At 41.5% G+C, this 13,365-nt stretch overlaps 1 protein-coding gene and 1 pseudogene across 1 annotated transcript in view; one reads left to right on the top strand and one right to left on the bottom strand.

Moving 5' to 3' along the window:
- The window catches only part of USP6NL (USP6 N-terminal like), a 157,417-nt gene extending 146,641 nt beyond the window's left edge, over positions 1–10,776 (bottom strand). The window contains exon 1 of the mRNA XM_033210007.1: positions 10,602–10,776. The gene's annotated coding sequence lies outside the window, so the exon portion shown is untranslated. The remainder of the gene's footprint in view (positions 1–10,601) is intronic.
- On the top strand, positions 10,488–11,393 carry LOC117082870 (annotated as a pseudogene).
- The last annotated feature ends 1,972 nt before the right edge of the window (positions 11,394–13,365 follow it).

Raw genomic sequence — 13,365 nt, 5'->3', positions numbered from 1 at the left:
AGTATAATAAAACCTACAAACACTAGACTTATAATCTTACCATCTGAGGTAATAAATGTACACAAATTTTATAGTTTACAAAACTATACAGTTATATGAATGTTTTGGAATTAATGTCATGGAGTAGTTCTTAGAAACATTTATAAATGACATAACTGAAGTCACACGTTCAGGATTCTTTATTTACACTAATCATAGCTTTAAAATGTAGATCCTCTGACCTTCTCTTTTTTTTTTTTTGAGACAGAGTCTTGCTCTGTCACCCAGGCTGGAGTACAGTGGCGCCATCTCTGCTCACTGCAAGCTCCACCTCCCGGGTTCACGCCATTCCCCTGCCTCAGCCTCCCAATTAGCTGGGACTACAGGCACCTGCCACCAAGCCTGGCTAATTTTCTGTATTTTTCGTAGAGACAGCGTTTCACCATGTTAGCCAGAATGGTCTCAATCTCCTGACCTCGTGATCTGCCCGCCTCGGCCTCCCAAAGTGCTGGGATTACAGGCATGAGCCACCACGCCCGGCCCCTCCGACCTACTTTCAAAGTAAGGAGTCTACCAATTCTATATGCAACAAGGTAGTTGAGCAGCACACAGGATAAGATGTTCAGACTCCCTCTCTCCTCCCCTAAATGCTACCTTTGCACTAAACATACAAAAGTGAAAGAAGAAAAACCTTACTTTCTGTTTTTCACACCATCCAACAGGGAAAAAGTAATGTCTTAAACCCACAATTTCACATCAAATTATACTGGGATATTTCTGCAAAAACTGGCCTTTCATCTCATTTTCCAGTTACTCTAAGAGCGTGGCCTCTGACTTGCTGGAATGGTTCTAACTGGAGGCTTGAGGAGCACTGAGGCAACCTGCCTTCCCTTGTGCACCTACGTGCAGCACAAGAAACATATGCCCCAGGTAGCGGTGGTCCACAATGAATAAATACCTGACATGTAACTGAAGCCAACCTGCAGCTTACAGTCAAACCCAGCCAAACTCAACAGAGTGCAGACCCATGAGCTAGAAAGAAACATCTGTTGTGCGCTGAAAGTTTGCAGTCGTTACACAGCATTATTACAGCCAAAGATGACTAATACAGACAGTAAAGATAGTAATTTTAAATCCAAATTTAAAAATTTTCAAGTTAAAAAGACTGTATTTTAAAAGCCTAGCCACATTTCATAAGAAATACACCTAAATCAGCAGAACACATAAAGGCACAAAATAAGCATTAAAAATGTTTATCAGGCGGGGCACGGTGGCTCACGCCTGTAATCCCAGCACTTTGGGAGGCCGAGGCAGGCGGATCACAAGGTCAGGAGTTCAAGACCAGCCTGGCCAACATGGTGAAACTCTGTCTCTACTAAAAATATAAAAATTAGCTGGGTGTGGTGGCGGGCGTCTGTAATGACAACCACTAGCGGGGCTGAGGCAAGAGAATCGCTTCAGCCTGGGACCCGGTGGAGGCTGCAGTGAGCCAAGATCACGCCACTGCACTCCAGCTTGGGCGACAGAGCAAGACTCCATCTCAAAAAAAAAAAAAAAGGCTTATCAGGCAAACACTAACCAAAGGAGAGATATGTGGCTACAGAAAGTCTTTCATGTGTGCTAAGATATATACTGAAAAATGTTTATAGCAATGCTATTCATAATATCAAGAAAACCGAAATTTCCATCAACAAAAGGGTAGGTAATGATATCATGTTTATACAATCAAGTATTATGAAGCGGTGAAATAAATGAAATATGGGTATGCACATCAACAAATATCACAAGTATTGACATATTATATATACTGTACACACATATATATACACACATGTAAAGATACCACTTACATAACTGTCCAAAATATGTAAAATTAACAATATGTTGTTAAGAGATATACACATATGTAATGTGTGTCCCATTACACATTGCTTCTGGTCCCAAGTATTTTAGGTAAGAGATACTCAACCTGTCATATCTTCTCATTAGAAATGACTTCAGTTAACATTAAAGTCATTATTCACTAAGACAGAAAGTCTCAACACTGTACTTTCACAGTTCTTATGCTTTCCCTGAAGAATGCTCTTGCTGCAACACCGTGAAACACAACCTCACATTTCTACAGCTTTAAGTATTTTCTCTGCACAAAAGTAAAGCAAATCTTCTGTCATTGCTGGAGAGAAAGGAGGTTTGTTTATCCTACTCACTAAATCAACAAAGTACTTCCTGCTAATAAGATCAAAGAATGAGATGGGCCTAAGAGCAAAATGAGCAATCATTTGGTTTCATCAGTTTCTTTACACTTGTATGTTAATGAGTCATGAGATAAGAATGAGGTCAAATTTCCCCTTCCACAGGTAGGTTTCCAGACAGACTTATCAAATTCTAGTAGGTTTATACTGGTCAACATGACAACTTCCAGGTATTTAGGAAAACAAATGTCCATTCAAAGTCTTCCCTACTTCCATCAGAGTCAGGGCCTTTCAAAAATGACCTATAATTTGTTTACATGGTATATGTGTCTAATGTACTTGATCCATCATATCAGAACTGCACATAATGCCTGTGCTCTACAGATAAAAGTTAAAATGAAGGATACAATATATCTGGTTTTCAGGAGTCCGACATCATTTTAAAAGTCAGTTAAAAATTCCAGACTGCCAACCATAACAATAAGCACTACAGCAGACACCATGAAGAATTATAAAGAAAAGAGTAAAAAATCCAGGCCCTATCTTCAAAAATCTATATCTAATTGGATTCTAAATACAAGAATGTATTCATCTATTCATTTAATAGATATTAATTCAGCTCCGCAACATGCAAAAACTGCTCAAGGGCCTTGGGATAAAACAATCAAGACAAGCTTGGTTCCAGCCATGTGTAACTAACAGAATATATTCAGAATAAAAGTGCTAAGGGCAACCAGAGTGACAGCCAAGGCTATAGCTCATTCAAAGGCCCTGTGCTTAGTGAAAATGGGAAAACTCATGGACCAAGAGGTGTAAATACACACAGGTGAGAGGAAAATTCCTGTAGGATGTCAATAAAACTGGAATTCAGCAATACAATGGTGGACTATAAACCTTGCAGGGAAATCACTCACCACATAGGAAGTCCTCAATGTAAATGTGTTACAACTCTGCCATTAACCAGCTCTAGGAATTCAGACCAAGACACTTCACTTCCCTGACCCTCAGTTTCTTTGTGTGTAAAATGAGAGTTAAAATTTTCAGCCTACCTACCACTCAGAGTTGCTGTAGAATTATGCATAAAAGAGTGTGTTGGTAAACTAAATATCTTAATTGGTTCACACATGCTCGTACTGATCCATTTTTGGTCTCATAAAATAAGAAAACGGAAACACAATTTTTAAGTTCTCTTTCTAGCACTGTATGATTTATTATCTTAAAACTAATTTTAATTCAATGGGTAACTTAGATTCTAATTTCCTTAGCGGTATAAGTAATATCAACCTAAATCATTACAGTAAACCAGCTAAAACAAGCTGGTATAAAATGTTGGTTATATGTATTTTTTAATGGAGCAGATCCAACTATCACTTAAAAGAATGTCAAAGTGACTGCTGACAGTGAAATAGTCACAGGTAACCCTTAGTTTCAGGGGAGAATCTGGATGGCATTCTTTTGGCAAGCCTCACTTGAGGGCAAATCATCAACTCTTGGAGGAAAAAACTTTTTTGTAGTAGTCAGATAAAATGTTTCCCAAGCAAGTCTGGTGAATGAGCTCAGAATTCAAACTGATAATAAAACACTGGATCAAAACGTGATATAAATTGATAAGGCATATAACTCAGTATCTCAAAAAAAAAAGTCTAAAAAAATCCCAGAAATTTATCTTCAGCAATCAGAACAACAGAATCTTAGCACTACTTTGAAAACTTATTCTAAAATTCTGCTTTAAAAATTAGTGTACTGCTTCACAATCAGACCCTTCTACCTAAGAGATAAATAATAACTAATAAAATAATTATAATAATATGCTGTAGCCGGTTGCAGTGGCTCACGCCTATAATCCCAGCCCTTTGGGAGGCCGAGGCGGGTGGATCACCTGAGGTCAGGAGTTTGAGACCAGCCTGATCAACATGGAGAAACCCCATCTCTACTAAAAAAATACAAAATTAGCTGGGCGTGGTGGCACATGCCTATAATCCCAGCTACTAGGGAGGCTGAGGCAGGAGAATTGCTTGAACCTGGGAGGCAGAGGTTGCAATGAGCCGAGATTGTGCCATTGCACTCCAGCCTGGGCAACAAAAGTGAAACTCCATCTCAAAAAAAATAAAATAAAATAAAATAAAATAAATAATAATATGCTGTAATAAAAGGTAGTCTCTCTGTCTCTCAAAATATCTTCTCATACTATATTGCAGTAACTGAAACCAAGGAAAGTGAAACTGCAGATAAGGAGGACTACTGTATGTTATGTGAGTGATTACACAGTCAATTACATTTATAAAAATTCTTCAGAGTATACACTTAAAATTAGTGTACATTATATTTGTATTCCTTATTTAATAAAAGGAGGAAGATAACAAGACAGTGAGAAATTACCAGCCACCATCCAAAGAAAAGACAGAAATCTGAACTAGAAAGCAAGGCACCTTGGGGCTTCTTCAGGTAAATGTTTGCCTAATCAAAGAGGTGCCTAAGAGTCTAAACTGCACTTTGGCAGCCTTGAAGGCTAGGAAGACAAAATGTCAGAGTACAAGATCCACCAAGGGAGCCATCTCTGCTTCAGAATAAGCAAAAAACTGAATCCCATGAGAAAGAAAAACGTAGAAGTAAACTAAACCAATTCTTGCATAGACTCTCGACTTTTTATTTAAATAAAAGTGATCCCAAGTGTCTGGCAAAAGCAATGAAAAAAATCCTTGCCTAACCTAAAATGACTGCTATAAACACTTTTTGAAACACAATGACCAGCACAAAATCAAAGATAAGCAGGCATACAAGGAGATGAAACTCCTTGAGAAATAAAACAGACCATAAAAATGTTATAACACTCTGGGGTATAGTCACTATGCTTACTGCATCCAAAGAAATATACGCAAAATCTAAAACTTTTGATAGGGAACTAGAAACTAGAAAAGTGGCAAAGCGTATCTGAAAAATAACTAAATTGAAAGTCTAAATAAAAATGAAAAATCTAATAACGAAAATTTAAAACCCAGGGAATACAGATTAAAACCCAGGGAAGAACAGATTAGAAATGAAGACTAACTTAGTTCTGGAAGGTAGCCTGAAGAAAATATTCAGAACCAAAAAGATACAAAAAGATGAAAAAAACACCAGAGAGGCAAAATACACAGAGGATTCAGGGAGAAAATCTAACGTTGTGTAACTGAGCTCCCAGAAAGATTAAGCAAGAGAATAGGGAAAAGCAGTATCTGAAGAGAGAGTAGCAGAGAACTTGTCAAAACTGACTAAAGACATCAAGTCACAGTATGAAAATGCCCTATATACCCCAAACAAGAAATGGTGCAAGAGGAAGAGAAGGAGGAAAATAGAAACAGAAAGAGACAGACAATCATCTAAAAGCCAAAGACAAAATGAAAACCATAAAAACAGCCTGAGAAAGGAACAAATGACCAACAAAGAAGGAATAAACTGCAGCTGACTTCTGAATAGAAACAAGCCAAAATATTAAAGGATCTCTCCAGAAAACTTATCTACAATTCTACATCCAGCAAAATATATCTTTCAAGAATGTAGGTGAAATAAAGATACTCTCAAACAAACAAGTTAGAAAACTTGTCAATACTAGATCCACTCTGAAGAAATACTAAATGGTATCTTTAGGCAGAAAGATAATTATTCCAGATGGAAGGTCAGGTAATGTAAGAAAATATGAGGAAAATGAAATGCAGTAAGTCTAATTAAATAATAACAGCATAAAACAACAGAAATACATCTGTGGGGTTTAAAATACACATGCATCTTAAAACAAGGCAATAATGAAATAAGAAAGGAAATTGAATGTAAATGTTTTTAAAGGTCTTGCATTATTTATTGCATTATCTAGAAAAAGGGTGAAAGTCTCAACATTACACTTTGATAAATCAAGAATATATACTGAAATTTAAGTAAACACTAAAGGAATAGTACAAGAATATGTAATCCCAAGCTAAAAAATGAAAAAACAGAAAACTTATTTTTAAGAAATCAATTCAAAATAAAGCTAAAAAATTAAAAAACGAACATAGAAGAGGTGACGACAAATAGATTTTGAAATTTTTTTTTTTTTTTTTTGACACAGAGTTTGCTCCGTTGCCAGGCTGGAGTGCAGTGGCACGATCTCAGCTCAGTGCAACCTCCACTTTCCGAGTTCAAGTGATTCTTGTGCCTCAGCCTCCGGAGTAACTGGGACCACAGGCGTATACCACCATGCCCCACTAATTTTTGCATTTCTGGTAGACATGCGGTTTCACCAAGTTGGCCAGGCTGGCCTCAAACTCCTGGCTTCATGTGATCTACCCACCTGGGCCTCAAAGTGCTGGGATTATAGGAGTGAGCTATTACACCTGGCCAAAATTAATTTTTAAGAACTACTGTCAATAAAGAGTTATTATAAGCCAATTCATTAATTTTTAATATGGGCAACAGGGAAATACACAAAAAACATCTAGCTCATACATATATACCTAACTTTTATAAATTTTAGCCTGCACATCTATTCATGGTGGCACATGCCTGTAGTCCCAGTTACTTGGGAGGCTGAGGTGGGAGAATTGCTTGAGCCTGGAAAGCGAAGGCTGCAGTGAGCTGAGACTGCTCTACTGCAGGCCAACCTGGGTGACAGGGCGAAACCCTGTCTCAGGAAAAGGAAAAAATAATAATAATAATAATTTGCCATCACTGATCTACATAACATTACTAACAGCAAAACTAATACATTAAGAAGATCAAAAATAATATTCTTTCATTTAGTTCATTTAAAATGTTAATTTAAATTTTTAATTCACTGGCTGACTCAATGAAAGGAAAATTCCAGGATAATATTGTAAGTTTTTCTACACTCATGTCAGCAAGACCCAGGTGCAATGTGTACCTCTATCACAGAATAACTAAATAATCTCTTTAGAGCTAAGAACACTTAAAACCAACATATGAAACTCCAGAGTAACTCTTGATCTTTCTGTAGGCAAATGAAAATTACCTGCCACTTACTGAAGATTTGTATTTTAGGGTAGATTGCTACTACAGTTTTGTGAGAGGTGGTCCAAGCTCTTCAAAGAGAAAATAGAATCAAAATGAAACCAAGACTATCCTGATATTACAAAGCATACCTGTAAGTAAATCAAAGAATATTTCATTTAACATTTAATCCCAGTCTTACAGCTATCGAAACTAACAAGTAATCCAATGTAGAGTTACAAAAGTGGACATCAAAGTGTGTCAAGAGTCACTTGCAGGTCTGGTATGGACACAGAGAAGTAGAATGACTCCCCTTCTCTAATGGCTATGGAACAAAGCTGAGCTGCTTCATTCAGATGATCCAAGAACAGTCCCAAGAGCCTTCTCTACATAACCAACAGCGACTGCTCATGTGCTATGGAGGGAACTCATACAGAAGCATCTTATTTAACCTTCCCAATCTCTTCAGAGACTGTGATGTGAGCAAGTTCTTCCACCACCCTCAAAGATTCCCACACACCTGCCTCTTTTTTTCAGCCAGCTATCTCCTCCTCATCTTCAGGTCTTACAAGTCGCTTCCTCAGGGAACTTGCCCTGACTCCCTCAAAACCAAGTCAGGTTCCCTAGGTATGGGTTTTATAGCTCCCTGTACTTCACATCAAAGGACTCATCCCACGTGTTGAAAACGAAGTACCTAACACAAAGTCCTGGGGTACACAGAAGGCACTCAAAAAATAATGGTTGACTAAACATGTTTGAATTTACGATCCTCCCCAATTTTACAAAGAAATGAGCTTTTAAAAATTGAGTCATTTGCATGAGGTGATACAACCTGAAACTGGCATAGACCAGCTGGGAATCCAAGTCTCTGTGGCTCCAATTTCCATGCTTAAATCTCATGTACTACATGGACGTGGGCTACAAGTTGGATGTCTTTCCAAATATTATTCTTATAGTGACTTCCACTGTAAATACAGGCATCATCTTTTCAGGGGAAAAATGAGTCTCTCAATATAATGAAATCATATCTGACAATGAACTATGCTTTTTTTTTTTTTTCTTTTTTTTGAGACAGAGTCTCACTCTGTCGCCCAGGCTGGAGTGCAGTGGCGCAATCTCCACTCACTGCAGCATCTGCCGCCCAGGCTCAAATGATTCTCCTGTCTCAGCCCCCGGGTAGCTGGAATTACAGTCATGCACCACTACCGCCCAGCTAATTTTTGTATTTTTAGTAGAAACAGGGGTTTCAGCATATTGGCCAGGTTGGTCTTGAACTCCTGACCTCAAATGATCCACCCGCCTCGGCCTCCAAAAGTGCTGAGATTACAGGCATGAGCCACTGCAACCCGCCAGTCTATGCTTTCCGAAAATCACATTGGAGGAACAAACTATAACTTTCTGGTAATTAGAGGTCTGCATTGCACTGGTTACAAAGAAAGAATGGTTAAAAAAAAAAAAAATCGTTACAGTGAAATTGTGAACATAAACCAGAATTGTAATCACTTGTCTCGTTCTCTCTACCTAAAGTAGCAATTCCCAAAGCTATCTTATTCTACCACATTAACATTCCTCACACTTTCCAATCAGAGTAATTTTGTTTGTTTTCAATTTGCTACTAGCTTGAACTCATTGGCCTCTTTTTCACCCATCTTAGCTAGCTACAAAATGTAACAAGAACTTGACACAGATGTGCACACAGTGGCAAAGATGGACCAAGGCAACCCTTGCTTGGCACTGGAGACTCAGGTTGGATCTGCTGGGGTGGATAGTTCTCTTGGTTCCCTATAATGCTAGAAGATGATTAAACAAAACAGACAGTGCCAAATCTGACACTTCTACTTACTGGCTTGTTTAACCAAAGTCAGTCCCCAGTAGGAGCTATTTGCATGTCAAAACACTATTAAAACTGGTAATGGACTAGTCTTACCAGAAACCAATACAACAGAAAGTCTGGCTGCATAGCTAAAAACTAAGTAGGCACCAAAACTGAGGCTCAGGGCCTAAATTCTTAATATTTGGCAAACGATGTTTCTTTGAGTGCCTTTGCAACAACTCATTGTTTATATATATATATAGATATAGATTATATATATATAATCATTATATATATAATCAGCAAAGGAATTTCTCTTAACTAAGGATACTTGTACTTGCAATTAGCATTTCTTCCTTGAAAAGTTAACTTATACTTTCATTAGTGTAATTTTTTTTTCTATTTGGACATATTTTAATTGCCTATGTAGAATACAACATGGCATCAACATCCATTTTAAGTAATGAACTACACTATGTTTACAAATGTTGTTATAAAAGAATGACAAGCCAGGAAATATTTTTGTTAATTTTAGGGTATGACTGAACCAAAAATAAAAGCAAACAAACCACCGTTCACTTGCTGTTGGCTAATTTATTCCTATTAAGATGACTTCAGGAAAGAAAAAAGCACACTGACTTCCCCCTGAAGGAACTTCCCAGAGACTCAATATGGGAGGGAGTTGGCCAGGGTGATCTCTAAAGTTCTGTGTAACTTTCCTAAGCTATGAAATATTAAATATCCCAAAGATGTAATTATTTTTATAAAAGGATTAATATAGGATTGAAACCATTTTCTTCCAACAAGCAACATACTTAAGACGGCGTCCTCACTTTTTTTTTCCATTCGTCTTGCATTATTTCCAATGACTAGGTATGGCCCCAGTTCAACAAGCCTTCCCCCCAGTCCAAAGGAAGCATGCTGAAGTCTACTGTCTAAAAAGCATCTATCTGCGGATTAAATGTCAGGAAAGAAAGGGATAAGGGTGGGGGGTGGGGAAAAACAACATTTTCAAATTACAGAAACGTGCACCCATGGATTCATACGCTTCCCGCATTTTCTGGCAGTAAAACACCTGCGAGGAACTGTTCTCACGCAGTACAAATGCCGCACCAGCCTAGGGTTGTGAGCGCCAAACTATTTTGCAAACTTTGCAAAGGCGCACGGATTTTCAAGACTTGCAAACCCCTCATTCGCCCCATTCTCCCCTCGCCTGGTCCAAACAAAGTTCCGCGGCATCAAGGCAGTCATTTAAAGGCACGAAGTTTGCTCGGATCCTGCCCACTGGGGCTCGGGAGACGCGACTGAAACTTGCGAGGGAGACGCGCCTGGCCGGGACCGCGGCTCGCTCTGGGAGGCCGTCGCCGGGTTCCACCCCCGGGCCGCCCCACACCCTGCGCGGCGCCCCCAGCCCGCCCATCGCCCCGCGGACCCCACGCTCCGGGCGCGGGGACACACGGGCAGCCCCCGCACTGTGCCCGAGCCGCCCCCCAGGGCCGAGCCGCGAACCGCAGCCGCGTCCCCTCCTCCCGGGGCCGGGAATGGCGGCGTCCGGCTCCCCGGGGCCAACTCCGAGTCCCGGCCCGGGGAGGACGCCCGCGGAGCCCGCCGCCGCCGCCAGCCCCTCGCGGCGGGAGCTGAGGAATGGAAGTTACCTCAGTACGGTCCCGACTGCGAGGCTGTAGGCAGCGGGCAGAGCGGGAGGTCCCGGGCGGCCGAGCAGGTCCAGCGCGGCGGCGGCGGCGGCTACCGCAGTGCCCTCCGCCCCATTGTTTCCCTTCCAAGAGGATCCCGGCGAAGCCGAGCCCGGGAACCAGGAAGTTCCCCGGCGCGACACCTCCTGCCGCCGCTATGGAAACGGCCCCCGCCTCCCAGGGCGGCTCGCCCGGGACCCCGCCTCCGCGTCGCCGGCCCCGCCCGCCTCACCGGCCGCCGCCAACCGTCACCACAGCGGCCGCGGCCGCCGCCATCTTGGCGCGGCCCCTTCCTGGCGGCACGTGCGCGCCGCTCCCGCGCTCCCGCCGTGCGCGCTCCCGCCCGCCTCGGGGACGCGCTCCCAGGACTGCAGGTGCCCGGAGCCCCTCGGCGGGAAGCGGGCGCTGGAAGCCCGGGAGCCAAAGCGGGGTTTCGAGGCACGCAAACGAGCGACATTGGCGTGCCCAGCCGGCAGGTCAGAGGATAGCAGAGACGTAGGGAGGTCAGCTGAGTAGGGAGCGACAGGATGGTCTGCGGAGCCAGCCTGGCATTTTTTTTTTTTTTTCATTTCTGACTCAACTGCTTACCAGGTGTCAGCCCTTGGACACGTTTCTCTATGCCTCAGTTTCTTCATCTGTAAAGTGGAATGATAATAGGACCTGCTTCATGGGGCTGTCCTGGAACAAGCGAGTGCTTGGTAGTAAGTGCAAAGCAATCATCTGCTCAGTAAAGTGCCATTGCTACGGACACAGGTCACACTGCTGTCATTTTTCAGGAACTTAGGCTAAGCGTTCACATCAGCACTACTTTAAGTAGGCTACTGTGTAGATCCCATTGCTGCTTCAAGCTTCTCAAATGTTCATCACTGTCCCATCTTTCTGTAGGTCAACTTTCCTTTTTTACATCGTGGAAATTGTCAAGAGTTTTAATCTCCAAAGCCTCCCATTAAGGGGTGCCATAAAAAGATATATGATGTAAACTTCCCAAAGCCGTAATTAGCTGACAGTTAAATGATTGATTCAATCGAAGCTAGAAAAGTTAGGGTGTGCAAGTAACTAAAAGGCTTCCTGTCCTTGATTCCAGGAACTAGAATTACTGAACCTGGCAACCCTGCACTGTGCCTTTTCTCTCTCTTTTCCAGCTGGTGAAAACTGACACGAAGACACTGAATGCTGTGCCCAGTATCTCACAGGAGGGGTGGAAGGAGGAGACAGGGTCACAGGCCCTTTGCTAGCACCCAAACTTTAGGAACTGTGACTCAGATTAGGTTTTAGTTGGTCTCTAAGGCTCCTTCTAGCTCTCAAGTGTGGTAAACTTGACCACAGGGATACCCAGCAATACAGTCTAAGAAATTCTTCCTTAGGCAATTTCGTCATTGTGTGAACATCATAGAGTACATTTACACAAACCTAGATAGTAAAGCCTCCTACACACCTAGGCTATAAGGTGTGACTTATCGCTCCTGGGCTACAAACCTGTTCAGCATGTGACTATACTGAATACTGTAGGCAAGTGCAACACAATGGGAAGAATTTGTGTATTTCAACATAGACAAGGTAACACATTGGGCTATAATGTTACAATGGCTATGACATCACTAGGCCATAGGAATTGTTCAGCTCCATTATAACCTTGTGGGACCACCATTGTATGTGCAGTCCATCGTTGATCAAAACGTTGTGACATGGCACATGGCTGTGTATATGCTGTTTACGAAAATACAAATGTATACTTCCCTTTGGGGCTTCTTTCATTCATTTAAAGCGGGTTTGTAAAGACTAGTATTTATTTTTATGATCCTGATACAAAAATGGCATAACTCATTTAACATATGAATTGAGGGGCTAAAAGCAGACTAGTTATTTTCAACAACCAAATACTTTCCAAAAGTTATAGGACTCCCAGGTTAGCAGTCACCTAGATTGGACTATTCTCAATTCCTGACAGGAAAGAGCCCTCACTCGTATCTCTTTGTAGCCCCTGCTGGACCCAGCAGATTGCTTTGCACATAGAAAGTCCTCAGCAAATGCTTACTGAATGAAATTGCTATGATTGTGGTCTCCCATCACTAAAGGAGACCTTGGAACCACAGAGATGCTCAAGAGACATCAATCTTGGGAGGCCAAGGTGGGCGGATCACTTGAGGTCAGGAGTTCAAGACCAGCCTGGACAACATGGCGAAACCCCGTCTCTACCAAAAAATACAAAAATTAGCTGGGGGTGGTGATGTGTCCCTGTAGTCCCAGCTACTCAGGAGGCTGTGATGGGAGAATCACTTGAACCTGGGAGGCAGAGGCTACAGTGCAGTGAGCTGAGATCACACCCCTGCACGCCAGCCTGAGTGACAGAGAGAGACCCTGTCTCAAAAATAAAAAAAAAGACATCAGTCAAGGGACACAATTGCAAACATCATGGATGAGAACCCCAACAACCCTGGCCCCAGGCTTTCTTGGCAAAATAAACTGGAAATTTTGGATACATTTTTTCCATAAATTATATGGCTAATTTTAAAAACACTGTTTTGGACTTCATTATGAGCACCCCTGTCTCAATTTTATACTTTCATAATAGCACTCTGACTCTATGGTATTATTACATATTCAGAAATACCCCAATTTTTTTCCCCAAGTCAAAGTGTCAACAGTGTCACCTCACTTGTACTTCGTCAATCCCTGCTCTAAACAATTATAGCTAGATTATATTCACTCTCTGATTATATTTACT

Source organism: Trachypithecus francoisi, unplaced genomic scaffold, assembly GCF_009764315.1.
Source record: "Trachypithecus francoisi isolate TF-2019V2 unplaced genomic scaffold, Tfra_2.0 Lachesis_group9, whole genome shotgun sequence".
Classification (NCBI taxonomy): Eukaryota; Metazoa; Chordata; class Mammalia; order Primates; family Cercopithecidae; genus Trachypithecus; species Trachypithecus francoisi.
The sequence above is the reverse complement of the archived record's forward strand: the minus strand, read 5'-3'. Positions and strand labels throughout refer to the sequence as shown.